The 16,610-nt window shown below is 35.6% G+C and overlaps 1 long non-coding RNA gene and 1 other non-coding gene across 2 annotated transcripts in view; both read left to right on the top strand.

Moving 5' to 3' along the window:
• Window positions 1–16,610, top strand: part of LOC112655493 (uncharacterized) — a 72,109-nt gene that overhangs the window by 29,181 nt on the left and 26,318 nt on the right. The gene's annotated exons all lie outside the window — the stretch shown is intronic.
• On the top strand, window positions 4,277–4,382 carry LOC112655727 (U6 spliceosomal RNA). The gene has a single exon (XR_003133856.1). It is a non-coding gene; the product is annotated as a U6 spliceosomal RNA (small nuclear RNA).

Raw genomic sequence — 16,610 nt, 5'->3', positions numbered from 1 at the left:
TTGTTTTGTTTTGTTTTTTTAAGATTTTATTTATTTATTCATGAGAGACAGAGAGAGAGGCAGAGACACAGGCAGAGGGAGAAGCAGGCTCCATGCAGGGGGCCTGATATGGGACTTGATCCCAGGTCTCCAGGATCAAACCCTGGGCCAAAGGCAGGCACTAAACTGCTGAGCCACCCAGGGATCCCTCTTTTTGGTTTTTCTAAGGAGGCTTCATTATATGCGCATTATTGATTAAATCACTGGCCATTGGTGATTGATTCAACCTCCAGCCCTTCTACCCTTTCAGAAATCAGGGGATAGGCCTGAAAGTTCTAACCCTCTTCAAGGTTGGTTCACCTGGCAACAGCTCCCATCTTAAAGGCATTTCCAAAAATCATCTCATTAATATAAGCTCACTTGTGGTTGAAACATGCTTGTTATGAATTAGAAGACATCTATTTCGCCATTATGGCTTTGAAGCATTTTCAGGAACTAATGATAAAAGACTAAATATTATAACAAAAGATGCTCTCATTGCTCATATCAGCTCAGGAAATTTCAAGGGTATTGGGATTTGTGAGCTGGGGACAGAGGATGAAGATCACATATAGATAGATAGATGATAGATAGATAGATAGATAGATAGATAGATAGAGATGTAGATAAAGGTATAGATATAGGCATAGATATAGATATGAGTCATATAGTATGGTCATCTAAATGGCCTGCACATTGATGTTTATAGTAGCTTTATTCATAATTGGCAAACTTAAAAGCAACCAAAATATCCTTCATTAGGTGAATGTATAAAACCCTGTGATACATCCAGACAATGGGATACTATTCAGCACTAAAAATAAACAAACAATAACAAAAACAACTATCAGGAGCTGTAATGTTATGGAGGAAACTTAAATGCATATTACTAAAAGTGAAAGAAGCCCATCGAAAAGGCTACAGACCATATTATTTCAACTACATGATATCCTACATGAAAAGGCAAATTATGTAGAAAAGTTAAGGAATTGCCAGGAGTTATGGGGACAAAAGGGGTGAATAGTGAGGCATAGAGGATTTCTAGGGTCATGAAACTACTCTGTATGATGCTATAATAGTAGATACATGTCACTATATAATTTGTCCAAATCCTCAGAATGTACAGCACCAAGAGTGAATCCTAATATAAACTATGAGTGATTATGATGCTGCAATGCAGATCAATGTAGATTTGTCAATTGTAACAAATGTACATTCTGTTGGGGGATATTGATAATGGGGCGGTGGCTGTGCATGTGTGTGGGGGGTAGTGGTTTTATGGGAAATCTCTGTACTGTGTGCTCTATTTACTATGAAACTAAATTTTCTAAATAAATTCTATTAAAATTTTTAAAGATTAACTAAGGTGAAGAAATCAAGAGAAATTTATTGTGATGTGTGTATTATACTGTACAAGTGGGTGGGAAGTCCCCCTCCACTTGATATCAAAGTGTTAGAGGCAGAGATTAATGAGTCAAGGCTAATTAAAGAAGTAATTGCTTCTGGGGATGTACTTTAGGTAGGGAGGTAACTGTGTTAGAGGCTAAAAATATCATAGCTTAATAAAATAAAATTGCACAACTGAAAGGTAAGTAGAACAATAAAATGCCAAACATATTAAAATGTACTCTGTTTATTAGAAAAATAAATTGTATTCTGGAGTTCAATAAAAACCTAATTAAGGATTTTGGCTGGGCTTTACTGTTGTTGCAACTATTGTTACTTATTAATTGTTCTCTGGGGTCCAAAGATCTCTTTACAGCTGAGGGTATCTGAGACCCTAAATTTCCTAGAGCAAGAGTAATTGGATATGGGGCTTTAAGAAATTTTGAAAATGTCCAAAACACTAATGAAAATTGTACCTTTATTCAAGATCCAGCTGTACCGACTAATTAAAATGTTGGGTTCCTTTGCTTTGGGGTAGAATTGTACCTATTCACTATAGGAAAACTGGTTATCTCAGATATTTGTTACTTGTTTTCTATTAATAAAAAGGAGAAACAAATTAAATATTCCCTGAACAATGTAGTTTGGCAAGCAAGATTTTTCTAAACGTGGGATCCATTCACAAGTGGGCATGACCAAGGGAATATTAGGTAGTGGGAATATCTCTAAAATTCTCTGAAAGCTTCTTGTTCAAATTTTAGGTCACCCAGATCCTTTCAGCCATTTGCAGTCCTGTTGGTTTCTTGTATGCTATGCTGTTTTGTATTTACATGAGTGAAATTTCAGTAAAGGATGATTAAATAGTAATTTAGATTAAGCAAATATTATCAAGACAATTATTTGGTTGTTGTATAAGTGAACTTTTAGTTCAAAATTGTTTGGACTGCTTTGCTTAATTTATTTAAGTCATTCAGCATTTTACCATATATTGGTTATCTCTTCCAGTTCTGTGAAGAAGTTTATATAAGTTTACCACACACAGTAATATTTGGTCACTTCCTAACAAATTATTCGGAAGTTCCCATTGATTTTATTTTAGATATAACCCGAATAAAGTAGTTTTGTAGTTATGCTTCCCACTTCCTCCAGAGACTGGGCACACTCACCAAATAACAACAGCAACACAAAATAAAACAAAAACAAAACACCCTGTCCAAAGATCTTAAATTAGCAATGTCTATCAAGGTCTTATGTCTTAAAAAAAAAAAAAAAAAAAAAAAAAAGGTCTTATGTCTTTACCAAAAGAAGGACTGAAACAAAGGAAAACAAAACAAAACAACAATTATATTATACCATGGCCAACTAATTCTTATAAAAATCATTTTATAGAGTACAAAGCCTTTTCACAATGCTTTATGTCCCTGTTTGTATCTCTACAGGTAGTAGAGACACTTTTATTCTAATGCTGATATTCCCACTACTCTGAACTTGACATATCTGTCTGCCATTACTTCATCTGGCTGGTGATTCTCAATCAAAAGGTTCATTAACTGATAATTAAGTTGATAAATATTGATTCATCATCTGTTACTTCATTAAGCTCACCTGCCAGTCTACTGAGATTTATTTTCTACTATCTTGATATTCACCTGTAAAATCTGTGATCTCCAACTTCCAAAAGCACTTTGTAAGTTTTACACACATTTCATTGTCCCATTTTTTTTTTCCACTCATCCAAAAGACCTGATGGGATGTTTGTTTTTTTTTTTTCTTTCTTTCTTTTTACTTTTTACAACAGAATACCAGCAACCTCACACTGAGATCTTCCTTTTTAATTTACAGTACTTCCTGCAAATTAAAGGAGAAGTGTTTTTCCTACATCATTTCTTTTCCAGGGGAGGACAAATTTCATTTGGCTTAACTGCAATCCTTTGGTGTAAGTTTTCTCAGTCATTCCATGTCAAAGAAGAAAAATAATTCAGAGCATGTATCTCTTCAAAACTTACAGCTCAGTTTTGGGCCCAAAATATGATCTTTTACAGCAAATGCTAAATTGGAAAAATTTAATTTTCCAATTGACAAACCAAAGTATTCTAAATACTCCCCAATGAGTGGGCCAGCAAATATGAAGTGAAAAAATTGCCACCTGTTTTTTCCCTCCTTGCAAAAATATTTGTTGTAGAACTCTATCATTGAAGGGAAGAGCTTATGTAGATTCTCTGTGTGATTCATTTTCTTACCTCTTAATTATGAAAATGTTCTTGTTTTTGTATAATATTTATGAAAAATGAATGAGTTGCCATGGCTATCAGAGAAAATAAATATAAACAAATTCCTAATCTTGTTTAGAAGTCTCACCAACAAGGAAATGGGAGATTGCAATCCAATTAGCTATTTGTTTATTTGTTTGTTTTTAAAAGTCTGACTTAAGGTGCACCTGGGTTGTTCAGTGGTTGAGCATCTGCCTTTGGCTCAGGTCATGATCCCAGGACTCAGATCAAGTCCCAGATCAGGTTCCCTGGGGGGAGCCTGCTTCTCCCTCTGCCTATGTCTCTGCCTCTCTCTGTGTGTCTGTCATGAATAAATAAATAAAATCTTAAAAAGAAAAAAAAGAGAAAGCTTTCGTTCAAAAGTTTGACTTAAAGTGACTTTTTCGGCTTTGAGATATAATTGATACAAAACACTAGTAAGTTTAAGGTGTAGGCTGTGATGATTTGATACATGTATATGTTGATAAATTTTTACTACAGTAAGGTTAGTTAACATATTCTTTAACTCATGTTATTACCACTTTGTTGTTGTTTTTAAGGTGAGAAGATTAAAGCTGTATTCTCATAGCCACTTGCCTGTAGCTTTTCAAACAAAAGGTTAAGTTCTCATTTGGCAGAACATATACTTAAATTGTAATGTTATAGAGAGGATTAGCATGGCCTCTGAGCAAAGATAACACACAAATTCCTGAAGCATTCCATATTTTTGAGCACTGGGTGATGGAATTGTTGAATCACTATGTTGTATATCTGAAACTAATACATCACTGTATGCTAAGTATACTGGAATTTAAGATTAAACTAAATTTAAAAAAATAAACAAGAGGGTAAAATACAAGGGCAAGGTAATTTCCAGGATCTAGGATAAGATGAAAACCTCTCTGCAAGTAGAACAATGGAGGATATCAAAGCAGCACAGAGACATGCATTCTAATAGGTGTGCAAGAAAAATGAATAAAAAGGGATGAGGAGTGATACAAACAACTGGAGACACAGGAGAAAGAATGAGGAATTAAATTTAATAAATTTATTAAGTTCCAAATAGGGAACCTTACTAGCCTCTTTCTGTTCATTCTCCACAAAACAACTCTAAATCAGAGCCTAGGATATTATCTTTGGAATGAAGGAGACTTAGACTGTCCCAAGTTTTACTAAAAAGAATTCAGTTTCAGTTGATTTTATATACTTTAGAAAAAATAGATGTGGTGGAGCTCTGCAAGTTTTAGCAATTGCCTAATAAGCTCCCTAGCCTATTTCAAATTCAATATACAGTATTTCTGGAAAGTATTAAGTATGATAATTACACTGCCCATATATTTCCCTTTAATGTTTGCAATAACCAAAAGAAAATTAATGCAAGAGAAGAAATATAGATAATAATACTTTTCTTCGTAAGACGTATCTCTCTCTAAGAGAGATATTCTGGGCACCAGCTATAAATTACTGTACCCATTTAAAGTGTTATAAAAATCAAAACTAGCAAGTAGTGAATGGAGATTTGTGCCACACAGACTGTACTGCAGAAATAACTAGCTTCTCACAATGGGGACATTCCCATTTACACAAAATAATTTCAAGTTATTTTTTTTTCTTTATTTGACACAGCAATGTTGCCATGACCTTCATCCACACTGTGAGTTTTGGTAATGTTTTCATTTATATCTTCTCTCCATGGGGATAAATGGTTCTAACCTTGAAATCTCAGTTCCTATGTGAAAAATAACTTTATAAATACTTCAAACACTTACATTTTCAGCAACAAATGTTCCAGTATGAATACAAAACAGCATTTCTGTCAAACACAGCAATACATAACTTGAACTCAGAAGACAGGAGTCCCAATACACTCACAGTTCACTGTCGATTCTCAGAAATAGTTTACATATTCTTCAATGGCATTATGATGATATATATATTTCTTATTGGTTTTTACTGTGTTAGAATGCCTAGAGCTGTTTACTGGCAACTCTAAGCATTTTTTGGTTCAGTTGTGACCTTTGATATACTTATAATCATCAATATTAATTAAATATTTTAAAAGCTATCAATTTTATCCATTTATATATTAATTTCACAAACATTCTTTGAAGAGCTGTTATTTGCCAGGCACTTTCCTAGGTCCAGGAGATAGAAAGATGAATTATACCTGATATGCTTTGTCCTTACAGGACTCAGATTTAAGTAAGAAAAACAAACATGAAAAATACATTTTATTTCAAAACAACTCTGCATGTTATTAGGACTATCATGCCTGTGTGTGTGTATGCATGTGTGTGTGTATGTGTTGACACAATGTAAGTGCATTGTCTTAATTTGGATTATCTTCAAAGCAGATCCTAAGCAGGGATTTGGGTTCAAGTGATTTTTTTCCTAAAGATTTCATTTATTTTTTTGAGAGAAAGAGCATGAGCAGGGGGGAGGGGAAGAGAGAGGAGCAGATTCCCTGCTTTGTAGGGAGCCCAATGTGGGGCTGAAACCAGGAGATTTGGACACTTAACTGACTCAGCCACTGAGGCACTGGTCAAGTAATTTTTAAGGAGGTAATTACAAGAAGGCCTTGAAGGATTGACTTGTACAGAAACTATCTTCATTGACTGTTTCTTTTGCTGTGCAGACGCTTTTTATCTTAAGTCCCAATAGTTCATTTTTGCTTTTGTTTCCCTTTTGTTACCCTTGCCTTCATAGATATAAGAAGTTGCTGTGGCCAAGTTCAAAAAGGGTGTTGCCTGTGTTCTCCTCTAGGATTTTGATGGATTCTTGTCTCACATTTAGATCTTTCATCCATTTTGAGTTTATCTTTGTGTATGGTGTAAGAGAATGGTCTAGTTTCATTCTTCTGTACATGGCTGTCCAATTTTCCCAGTTATACTATATGTTGGCAAAAAAAAACTTCGATTAAAAAATATATAAAAAAGAGAAACTATCTTCAGTGCCCTCTAAGAAAGCAGTAGTTCTAGAACTTTAGGATTTCCTACCATTACCTGAAGGGTTTAGTGTAACACAGGTGGCCGGGCTCTACACCCAGAGCTTCTCATTCAGTTGGTTTGTGATAGAATACCAGGACTTGAATTTTCAAGTTCCTACTTGACACTGTGACTGAGGTTGTCCAGACTGCATTTTAAGGACATTGATGTGGCAAGCATGAGTAGGGCATGATAGTCATGTGTACATACATTCATATATTTTTAATTCCTTGTTCTTACCCAAACATCACAATTTCCTCATGCTTTCAGCCATTTATTGCATCAACAATTGAACCGGCATGAGTTTTAGTCATATGAACCTGCAAGGCTTTGACCCCTCATTAACTAGTTGCTTAACCAGATGGTTAAGCAGAAAATATTTGACTGGTACCATGCACTCATTTTAATCTTATTTTATTTATGGGATACCTGTAGCTATAAACTAAATGTCCATCTTGAGTTTGAAAGGAATAGAGTGCAAAGGTTGCATTTATTGTACAAAAAATGTCCTCTTGGATAATTCATGTGAAATAGTTTTCAGCTGCTTATCTCCATCAGGACATGGGAGTACTGAAAGTGTGTGTGTGCACGTGTGTATGTGTATTAATGATATGCACGTGTAGAGCAGGAATAACCATTTTGTGTTCATAAATATTTGATAAAATTCTTCCAAGCATGAAATCGGAATTTTCTCTGCACCAAGCAAAGTATTTCTGTGAAGTTCATGGAGCTGGGATAAAAACAGAAGTCTCGTAAAACAGTTTGGCAAAATAGCCACATATATACCTTATTGCCTTTGAATAAAAAACATTTTGTGTGGAAAGCCTTTCACTCTGGTTCTTCCCTGTGACTACACTGCAGGTAAAAAAAAAAAAAAAAGCCATTTATGGAGGGACATTTTTAAAACAAAATGAATGTTTGTACTTATGTGGGGAGCATAGTAACAAAGAAGTGTATTTAACTGCAGAATGCTATTTGTTTCCACAGAATACACATGCAATTTTCTATTCTGAGTGCACATTTAAATCCACATAAAAAGGGTACATTTATTTTCCAAGGACACTGAGTGGAATAATGTAAACTGGCTAAAAAGAGATGAACTCTACCTCCTGCATGTACTCTGGGTCTTTAAAGGCGTCAGGATTAGGAGAGCTAACTAGATGATCTCAGCAGTATGATCTGTTCATTCTGATATATAATTTTAGATGGTAAGTGGTCTATAATAACTATACTCTCTTCTCACTGAATATTTAATTATCTCAATAAAATGTACATAGGAACAACATATAATAAAGCGTTTGAACAACATATTTAGAGTCTCTTGACCCAAAACATCAATGTGCTCTATATCCTTTAAAGTCCATGGGCTAAGAAGCTAAAGAATAAAATAAAATTTCTCTTATTAGCTGCCTTTGAATAGTGCACCTTAAATATCTGGCCTGAAAAATATATTCTGCTTTGAGTCAACATATACATACTAAGTAAAAATTCCTTCTCCAAAATCTTATTTTTTTTTAATCTATTGCTTGCTGTATGACTGAATCTCTTTCTTTTTGTAAGAACTCTAGTTATTCCAGTACTCTAGTTTTCAACCATTTGTTGTATTCTGATTCAATCACCAGCTTCAAACCCTGTGTTCTTTAAAAGAAGCCTCTGTGATCTGCCATTCCTTTTTTGGTTTTACTGGGATTCGGCGTTGGCCAGGTTTTTAAAAGCCGGGTATATAGAAAACTTCACTGGCCCTTTGTTTACTACTGAGAGCTTAACCTCCAGAAAAGGGAGGCAGTAGGGAGGAGGCAACACAAGTCATGTAACACAGGTTCATTCAACAATTACCAAGCTCCTGCTCTGAGTTGCCATAAAGTGTCTTCTGTGCATGTTAGCTTCTTCAATCCAGACAGCAGCACTTTGAGGTTGTTTTCTCCTTCCAGTAGGGCCATTAACATGTTCAAACTGCTGCTTCTCTCCAAACACACTCTTTCCATGTGCTCCATAGCTGGCCCTTTTACCCTAACAAAAGGCAGCTCCAACTTCAAGACCAAGTGTTGCCAGTGTCCTTTTCTATTCTACTTCCCAATATGAATCATTCTCTACCGTGTTCAGTGAACATTGTTTATAGATTTAAATCTGCATTACAGCACTCACCACTTTGATTATAGTTCATAGCATTTGTATCTCCTACTCCACAAAGTCTATAAAGTATTGTGGAGGGGGAAATGCTAGAAAATGATGTCTCTTTCTTATTAGCTAACAAGGTATGAAGTGCTTCCATGGACTGCCATCTTCTTTATAATTCAGTTCTACTTGGCTCAACCAATATTTATTGAATACCTACTGTTGTCCTAGGAATTAAGATAATCCTCAAGAATTCAAAGATGGAGTAATATTGAGCATTCAGGAGTGACGGGTATGTATGAAGATTATTTCATACACCAGAAATATGGTGGAGTTTTCCAAAGCAAGAAGTGTTATATATCCTGACATAAGAAAGTAGGTTAGGCTCCAGACTGGAAGAAGGCGGGTCTTGACCAAGTCTAGGTATCAGGAGGCATAGGGAGGAAATGAAGTCACTCCTGGTCAAGAGTGAGAGTAAGCCTGCACCCAGGAAGCATGTGTGTATACTAAAAGAGCTGTGTACTAAGATTTCCTGAAGATCTTATAGCTAAAGATAAACATTATCCAATGATAAACTACTGCCTGGTCAGTAAAATCATAGTAGTCCTAGGCCACTGAAATGCTTTTAACCAGCAGAGAGAAAGCATAGTAGGTAGCCAGTTTGCCAGCTTTCAGAAACAAAGGCCATCTGAGGCCAACTCAGTCCAGCCTGCATTGATGGTCAGACCACCTCTGTATCTGAGCGTAGAGTTAAATGTATTTCAAGACAAACCTATTCCATGCTCCATTTTCAATGTTGTTTTCTCGTCATAGGCATGATTAAGTCTAGCCATTTGGATTAGAGAAGTACCCTGTAGCTTGGGTAGTACAAAGCCTTATGATAGCAAAAGTCCAAGTAAAAATCATTTAATTTGAATTGGGAAACATTAAGGCTAACTGGCATTGAACTGGGAAGCAGTAACTGCATAATGTTATTAGTGGCTAAACCAGACTCACAATATTTAAATGCTACCCAACATTTACCCAATGCTATTCCAAAATCTTTATTCAAATTAAAGCATTTCTAAGAGTCTTCAAAACTGCACATTTTATTATGGAACAAGAAAATTCATATGAATGCCCCCAGTCTTTCTTTTTCTTTGGCCTCCAAACTAGGCTCAACTTGACCTCTTTTGTTTCCTAGCCTCCCATTCTCCCATTCCCATATCAGAAGCTTTCTATCATTGCCATAATAGTCTTTAATTTTTTTTTAAGCAAGGGGAGGGGGCAAAAAACATTGAAAAGTGGGAAAAGGGAAATAAAATTATCATAGAGTAGCAGGAAAAAAAGAGAAAGCAAGAGAGAGATAAGGCTAGGGCTAGTTACAGATATTTGGAGCAGGGATGGGAGGGGAAGTCATGAAGAACAAGGCACCAGGAAGCTGCAGAAATGAAGGAAGTAAGCAGAAAAGAATGTGATTTTTAAACGAGGGTTGCATGTATTTAAGAAACATTTTTAAACTTTTAAAAAAATTAATTTTTTTTCAAATTTAGATTTTCATCCCTGGACTATTTTTTTCTTTCAACTTAACCAGCTCCTTGAACGTGAGCTAAGTGGGTCATGGTTTCAATAGAATCGTAGGTTTATTTTCTTTCCCCAGATTGAAAGCATGGCCTACTCAGCCACCACGCTACTGTGAGTGAGAACTTCAAAGTAACACTGAAGGACTTCCAAAATAGGTCTCTAAAAAGACCAAGGCAACTGGTAATATTCTGTTTGTTGAAAAAATGAACTAATGGTTGACACAAAGTAGTAGAATTTATTCTGCCAGAAATTAATCTATATTAATAAGGTCCTTGGTAATCCAACATTTAAAACTAATTAAAAGTACAGTATTACTGACGGCATGTTCCGTTCAGTGGTTAACATATTTATGATTGATTTAACGAAATTTATAGATAGTACATATTATGTATTCTTAGAAGAGGGAAATGGAAAGATAGCTAATAGAAGGTATATCCTGTTCTACCTATTTTTAAGGTCACCATGTGCATCCAAAACTTATTTAAGTTAGCTAAATATGCAAAAAAATGTTAGTATATATTATGCTTATATTCTTTGATAGGGTCTCTGCTCTATTGATTTTTTAAAACAATGCTTTAATTCATGCTCATTTTGACCTCTAAAGAAATTTACAAGTTATGCATGCTAAATTTCTAATTTCATAGTCAGGAGATGTTTTATCTTTATATCCCCAGTGTATATCACTATGTCTGGCACTACAAATATTTGGGAAGATATTTGGCTTTTACATGAATGAATAAGTGAACAAACACTACTTCATTTTATTTTGCAAAGGAAGTGCATGGTAACACCTGAGTAGATTCATAAGTGGCCCTTCTGCAGATTACAAGTGCTCATTCATGAACACTCTGAAGAGTAGTATGTGGCAGTGAAGGAAATATTTGCTGTTTCATGGTGTTGAAAGATTTTGGAAGTTAGATTGTGCAACAATATTAGTTCAGATGTTATGTCTGATGCTTGAAATTATGTCTGTGTTACAACAAACAGGGTTCTCTAAATTGCCTTTGGTGACTCCCATGGGGATCTTGGACAATGAGGTATCAGGGACCTGAAGGCCCCTGTCCATCTGGCTGGGGGTGGGTGCATATCTGAACTAAACACCTCCCAGGAAAAAATAACTTTCTCTGGCTGAAGGAGCTTCAATATTCTTCAGGCCCAAAGGTCTCCTGAATTTGTCTGGCTTTACTATACAGTTCTTGTAAAAAGCTAGCATCTAAACCCAGACTGCTGAAACCTACATGGTGTTTTTTTCTTAACTGACAAATGTGTCTTCACTTTTTTTCCATGAGAAAAGAAAGCAACTTCTCCTCTTCCCAAAATGATTTATTCTTGACATAACCAATAGAATACTTTGGTTCTAGAATTTCTCTCCCCAGCTATTCAGGCATATAAGGAATCATTTCCCTCTTTTTGTTAATGCTGGTTTTATAAAGTTCTTCGATAAAATCTGTTCTCTACACCATATCTTGTGACATTGTGAACTATGTTCCAAGTCCTGTTGCAAGATAGATGGTGACTTTAAACAGATCTTCCTTGCACAACAAAGTTATTCATTAGATACAAGCATTGCTATTGTATTTTCCACTGAATAGGACAGGTGCAAGGAGGGCTCAGGTAGAGTGTTGCCTTTTAATATAAAACTCTTTCTGGGAGAAGTTGCTATACTATTTTAAGGGAGTCTTTCAAATCATTATTTTCCTTCATGAGAGAGCAATTCAGTCCACATGAGACATTCAGAAAGTGATGTCTAATCACTGTTACCTAATTGTGTTTTTATAACAACACTACACAACGGGTCATCCCAACTCAGTTACATAATTTGGTCAATGCCATGAAGTTAGAATTTGAACTTCAATCCATCTGACTCTGACTTTGATCTTTCCACTTCTTGTTAACAGATAGCATCTGGAGTTTTCTGTATTCAGTTGTTACACAAATAATCATACTTGGTTCCTGAAGTGTCAGGGAGATTTTCCCCATGAAAGCAATATCTTCATTTCTCTTTATTGGAAAAGGTTATGGCACCTACAGTAGGTACACATTAATATATGTAAAATCATTAAATGTAAATGTAAAAGTACACATGAAATATCAAATATATACTTCCTAAACTCTAGTGGAGATTTCAATGATTTAAAGATAGCTTTTGTTTTGTGTTTTTTTGTTTTTGTTTTTGTTTTTTTTTTTAGATATTGGTCATGGAGGCAATTTGGCACAATAGACAGAATGTAATTTCTGAAGTCAGAAAGATGGCTTCAAGTTCCTATCTCAAACCAGTTAGGTGAACTTGAGCAAGTTTTGGACCTTCCTGATGCTCATTTTCCTAATAATGTTACTGTCTTCTAGGGGCTCATGTTATTTATGCCAGGTGGGAACAGTGTGTACCAAACTTCATTGTGTACAGACATCACCAAGGGTCTAATTAAAATGGTTCAGAAATCTTGATAGAGCTTGAGATTCTCCATTTTTAACACACTGTCAGTTGACAATGATGCTGCCAGATTTTGGACCACATTCTGTAGCAAGGTGTAGAGTTTCAACATCACCAATACTGATGTTTTTATCTAGATAATCCTCTCTCTCTTTTTTTAAGAGAGAGAGGCAGAGACGTGAGCAGAAAGAGAAACAGGTTCCATGCAGGCAGCCCGATGTGGGACTTGATTCTGGGACTCCAGGATCACGCCCTGGGCTGAAGGCAGATGCTCAACCACTGAGCTACCCAGGCATCCCTAGATAATTCTCTATTGTACAGGGTTGTCCTGTGGATTGTAAGATGCTTAGTAACATCCCTGGCACAGCTCCTGACACATAATAGAAATCAGGTGAACATTTGTTCCTTTTTTTTTCACATCTTCTGCTTAGACTTGGCAGTTGTCAAGAAGTTTAGACAGACGATCACCTCTAGGATAATATTCTCTAAAACAAGAGTCAGCAAACTACCATTGATAGGCCAAATCTAACCTATCACCTAATTTTGCAAATTAAAGTGTTGCAACACATCTGCAACCATTAGTTTATCCATTTTCTTTGGCTACTTTTATGCTAAAACAGCAGTGTTGAGTGATTCCAGCAAAAACTGTGCAGCCTACAAAAATCTAAAATATTCAGAACATGAAAGACTCCTAACTCTGGGAAATGAACTAGGGGTGGTGGAAGGGGAGGTCGGCGGGGGGTGGGGGTGACTGGATGACGGGCACTGAGGTGGGCACTTGACGGGATGAGCACTGGGTATTATTCTATATGTTGACAAATTGAACACCAATAAAAAATAAATTTATAAAAAAAATCTAAAATATTTACTACATGGTCCTTATCAGAAAAAGTTTGCCAAAACCTGTTCTTGATATCTGAAAATCCCAGAGATTTAGTTTTTTGAAGCTGTAGAAGCAGAATTTCATAGCAGTCTTCTGGGTATAATTCAATAGATGCTACGTCAAGAACATTTCCTTTGGGTTGGTCCCAAAGAGAGTGGCTCAATTCTTTCCATTTTCAATGAACCATTGGTTTCTATAGCACAGGCATTAGGCAGCTTCTTTAGAAACAGTGGAAATAAGAATAAATCTCAGATGCCAGACAGCAATTGATAGGTTTCCCTTAAAAAAATCTTTTTTCCAAACACAGACAATTTACCTTCCTAATTGTAATTGACAACAGTCAGTCACAGGAGAAAAATGTATCTCCCATGGCTGCCAACTTTACTTAACCTAGAATGTTTGTGCTGGTGACTGGTAATTTGCATTTGTGCAAGGTCTCTTAAGAGCCAGACTGCTTTGAAAAACAAACTCAGAGGATTTTGATGGAAAGCACATAGGCAGGAGTTTTCTGAGTAAAGATGAATAATGTTTGTTTATGAAGGAAGGTTTGGGAAGGTTATATGGGTAAGCTGTACTTGGTTGCTACTTGTAGGGGGGAAATGGTATGTGTGGCTTAAAGTATAGTCACCTTATAATGTGAGTGATCATCACAGCTTTATTATAGCTACTTCACACATTCTCATGCTTACTTTGAGGCAATAATGTGTGTTAGAATATGCTTGATCAGGTTTCTCGATCATAAAGCACTATTTGGACCTGATGCTTTTTTATTGTGGGGCCTATACTGTTCAATATAGGATGTCTGGTGGCACATCCCTAGCCTTTGCCCAGTATATGCCAATATTAATCCTTTCCCCAGTTGTTGGCAATCAAAACTATCTCTAGACATTGTCAAATATTCTTTGGGTGTCAAAATCACTCCTGGTTGAGAAGTACTAGTCTGTTATGCCATAAGGAGAAATAATTCCACAATCTCAGTGGCTTAGTATTCCCTTTCCAGGGCAATTATACACTATATGGTGGCTCCATATTCTAAGTTACTTTGATCTTATGTTATTTTTTACCAAGTACATGCTTTCTAGATCATCGCAGAAAGTAAAGGGAGGGTGCAGAATTGAATACAAGCTTTAAATATTTATGCTCAGAAGTGACATTTCCCATTTCTGTTCACATTTTATTGATCAAAGCAATTCTTATGGTCATGCCTACCTTTAAGAGGGTGAGAAGTAAGATCTCCCTCCAGGAAGATTCACAAACATTCTGCTGTCAAGCACAATTCTTATCTGTTAATCTCTACCTTCTTCAATGAACTTCTGCTAATACTGAAAACTACCATATTATCAAGGGTGGAGAGGCAGGGCAGTAATGTAGTTGAGAGTATGGATGCTGGAACCATTGTACTTGAGGCTAAATCAAGTTTTACAGATTGACATCTGTGATCTTAAGAGTTAGGTAACCTCACTGTGCTTGAGTTTCTCATCTATAAAACATGGGAAAATAGAAGTACTTAATACAGGGGGAGGTTATAAGGATGAAATGTGTTAGTGTTTGTAACACCTTAGAAAAGTTCCTAGAACATGAAAGGACTTTGTAAATATGTTTAAACTAAAATAAATGAAATTGTATTTATTATACAATGAAAAGTATTGAGAGTCTGAAAAAAGTATGCAATGTCATGTGTCATGTGTATTCAGAGGACTTTATCAATTCTCAAACAAGGCACCTCCACATTAGAAATATATTAGAAATATATTGCAAAAAAATAGAAATGCCCAGAAAGGCATGCTTTCCAGCTCCAGCTTGGAGCTGCTTACCAAGTTCAGGGAAATAAATAAATAAATGTCACAAAATGGTTGAAAGCATATTTTTAAAGTTTAATGTAGGCAAAATAAGATAGAAATACTCTTGCTCTCTGTTCATCCAAGCCATGTTGCAGCTGTTAAATGTTGCCTATAGATGAAACTCTTCTCTGGCTTATCAGAATTTCACTAGAATCTTTCCTTTCAAAAAAACTATTCAATACTATTTTATATATCCACTTATTTCAAATATCATAAAAATAATAAGTGCCTAACTGTTCTGTCTATAGTAGCATTTGTTCAGCATTTCCTTTCATGCAAACTCATTAATGTTCTATCACCATTCAGAGAGCACCACCCCTTATTACCACCATTTACCACCAGGGCCAAAACCACTGACAAAATAACAGAGTTCCAACACACTTCTCTTGTGTCTGCTGTATTTTCTTTGAAGACATACTAACTGCATAAACACAGATGCTCTTCATGTGTATCTTATTTGTGATGTGATTTCCCAAATTTCCCAGTTTCATGTATTTTCTAACTCTAGACCATTCAACATACTCAGACCTTGGCTTCCCTCTTCTCTATCATTTTCACTTTAAGTCACCGCTTCAGCAGAATTCTGGTCTGGTCTTTTTGATCTTGACTTCTTTTGTCCCTTGCCTCTTTGATTGTTTTAATCACATAAAACTTGAGGTGAACAAATCTCCTATTATCAACCAACTTCGAAGTATCTTATTAACATTGGTCTTCTGGAGCTCAGAAGAGAGTAAGTAATTTATCTCATTAGATCATGTTTTTCAAGGTGTGTATCAAGAAATACTTGTATCAGAACCATGTGAAGAGTTTGTTAAAAATATATGCTCCTAAGATTCAGCCCAGACCTGACGAATCAGACTCTCTGGGGATGAAGCTGGAAATCTGTATTATTAATAAACACTCCAGCTTATTTTTCTACCCACACCACATAACTATAGCTAAAGTCCTTAAAGAAGCTATCTTGTAAATAGAATTATATCACAAATCTAAGATTCATTCATATAATACATAAAATGAGCAGAACAAATTGCTTGAAGTATTTTTCATCATGGATATGAAATCATTATAATAGTCCTTTTAAAAAATTACGTACATATGTCTTTAAAATGGTTAGTCAAAGATAGGCCATGATTTGGCCTG

The sequence above is a fragment of the Canis lupus genome, chromosome 9 (genome assembly GCF_003254725.2).
Source record: "Canis lupus dingo isolate Sandy chromosome 9, ASM325472v2, whole genome shotgun sequence".
Lineage (NCBI taxonomy): Eukaryota > Metazoa > Chordata > Mammalia > Carnivora > Canidae > Canis > Canis lupus.
Note: the sequence above shows the minus strand (reverse complement) of the source record. Positions and strands in the feature narration are given on the sequence as shown.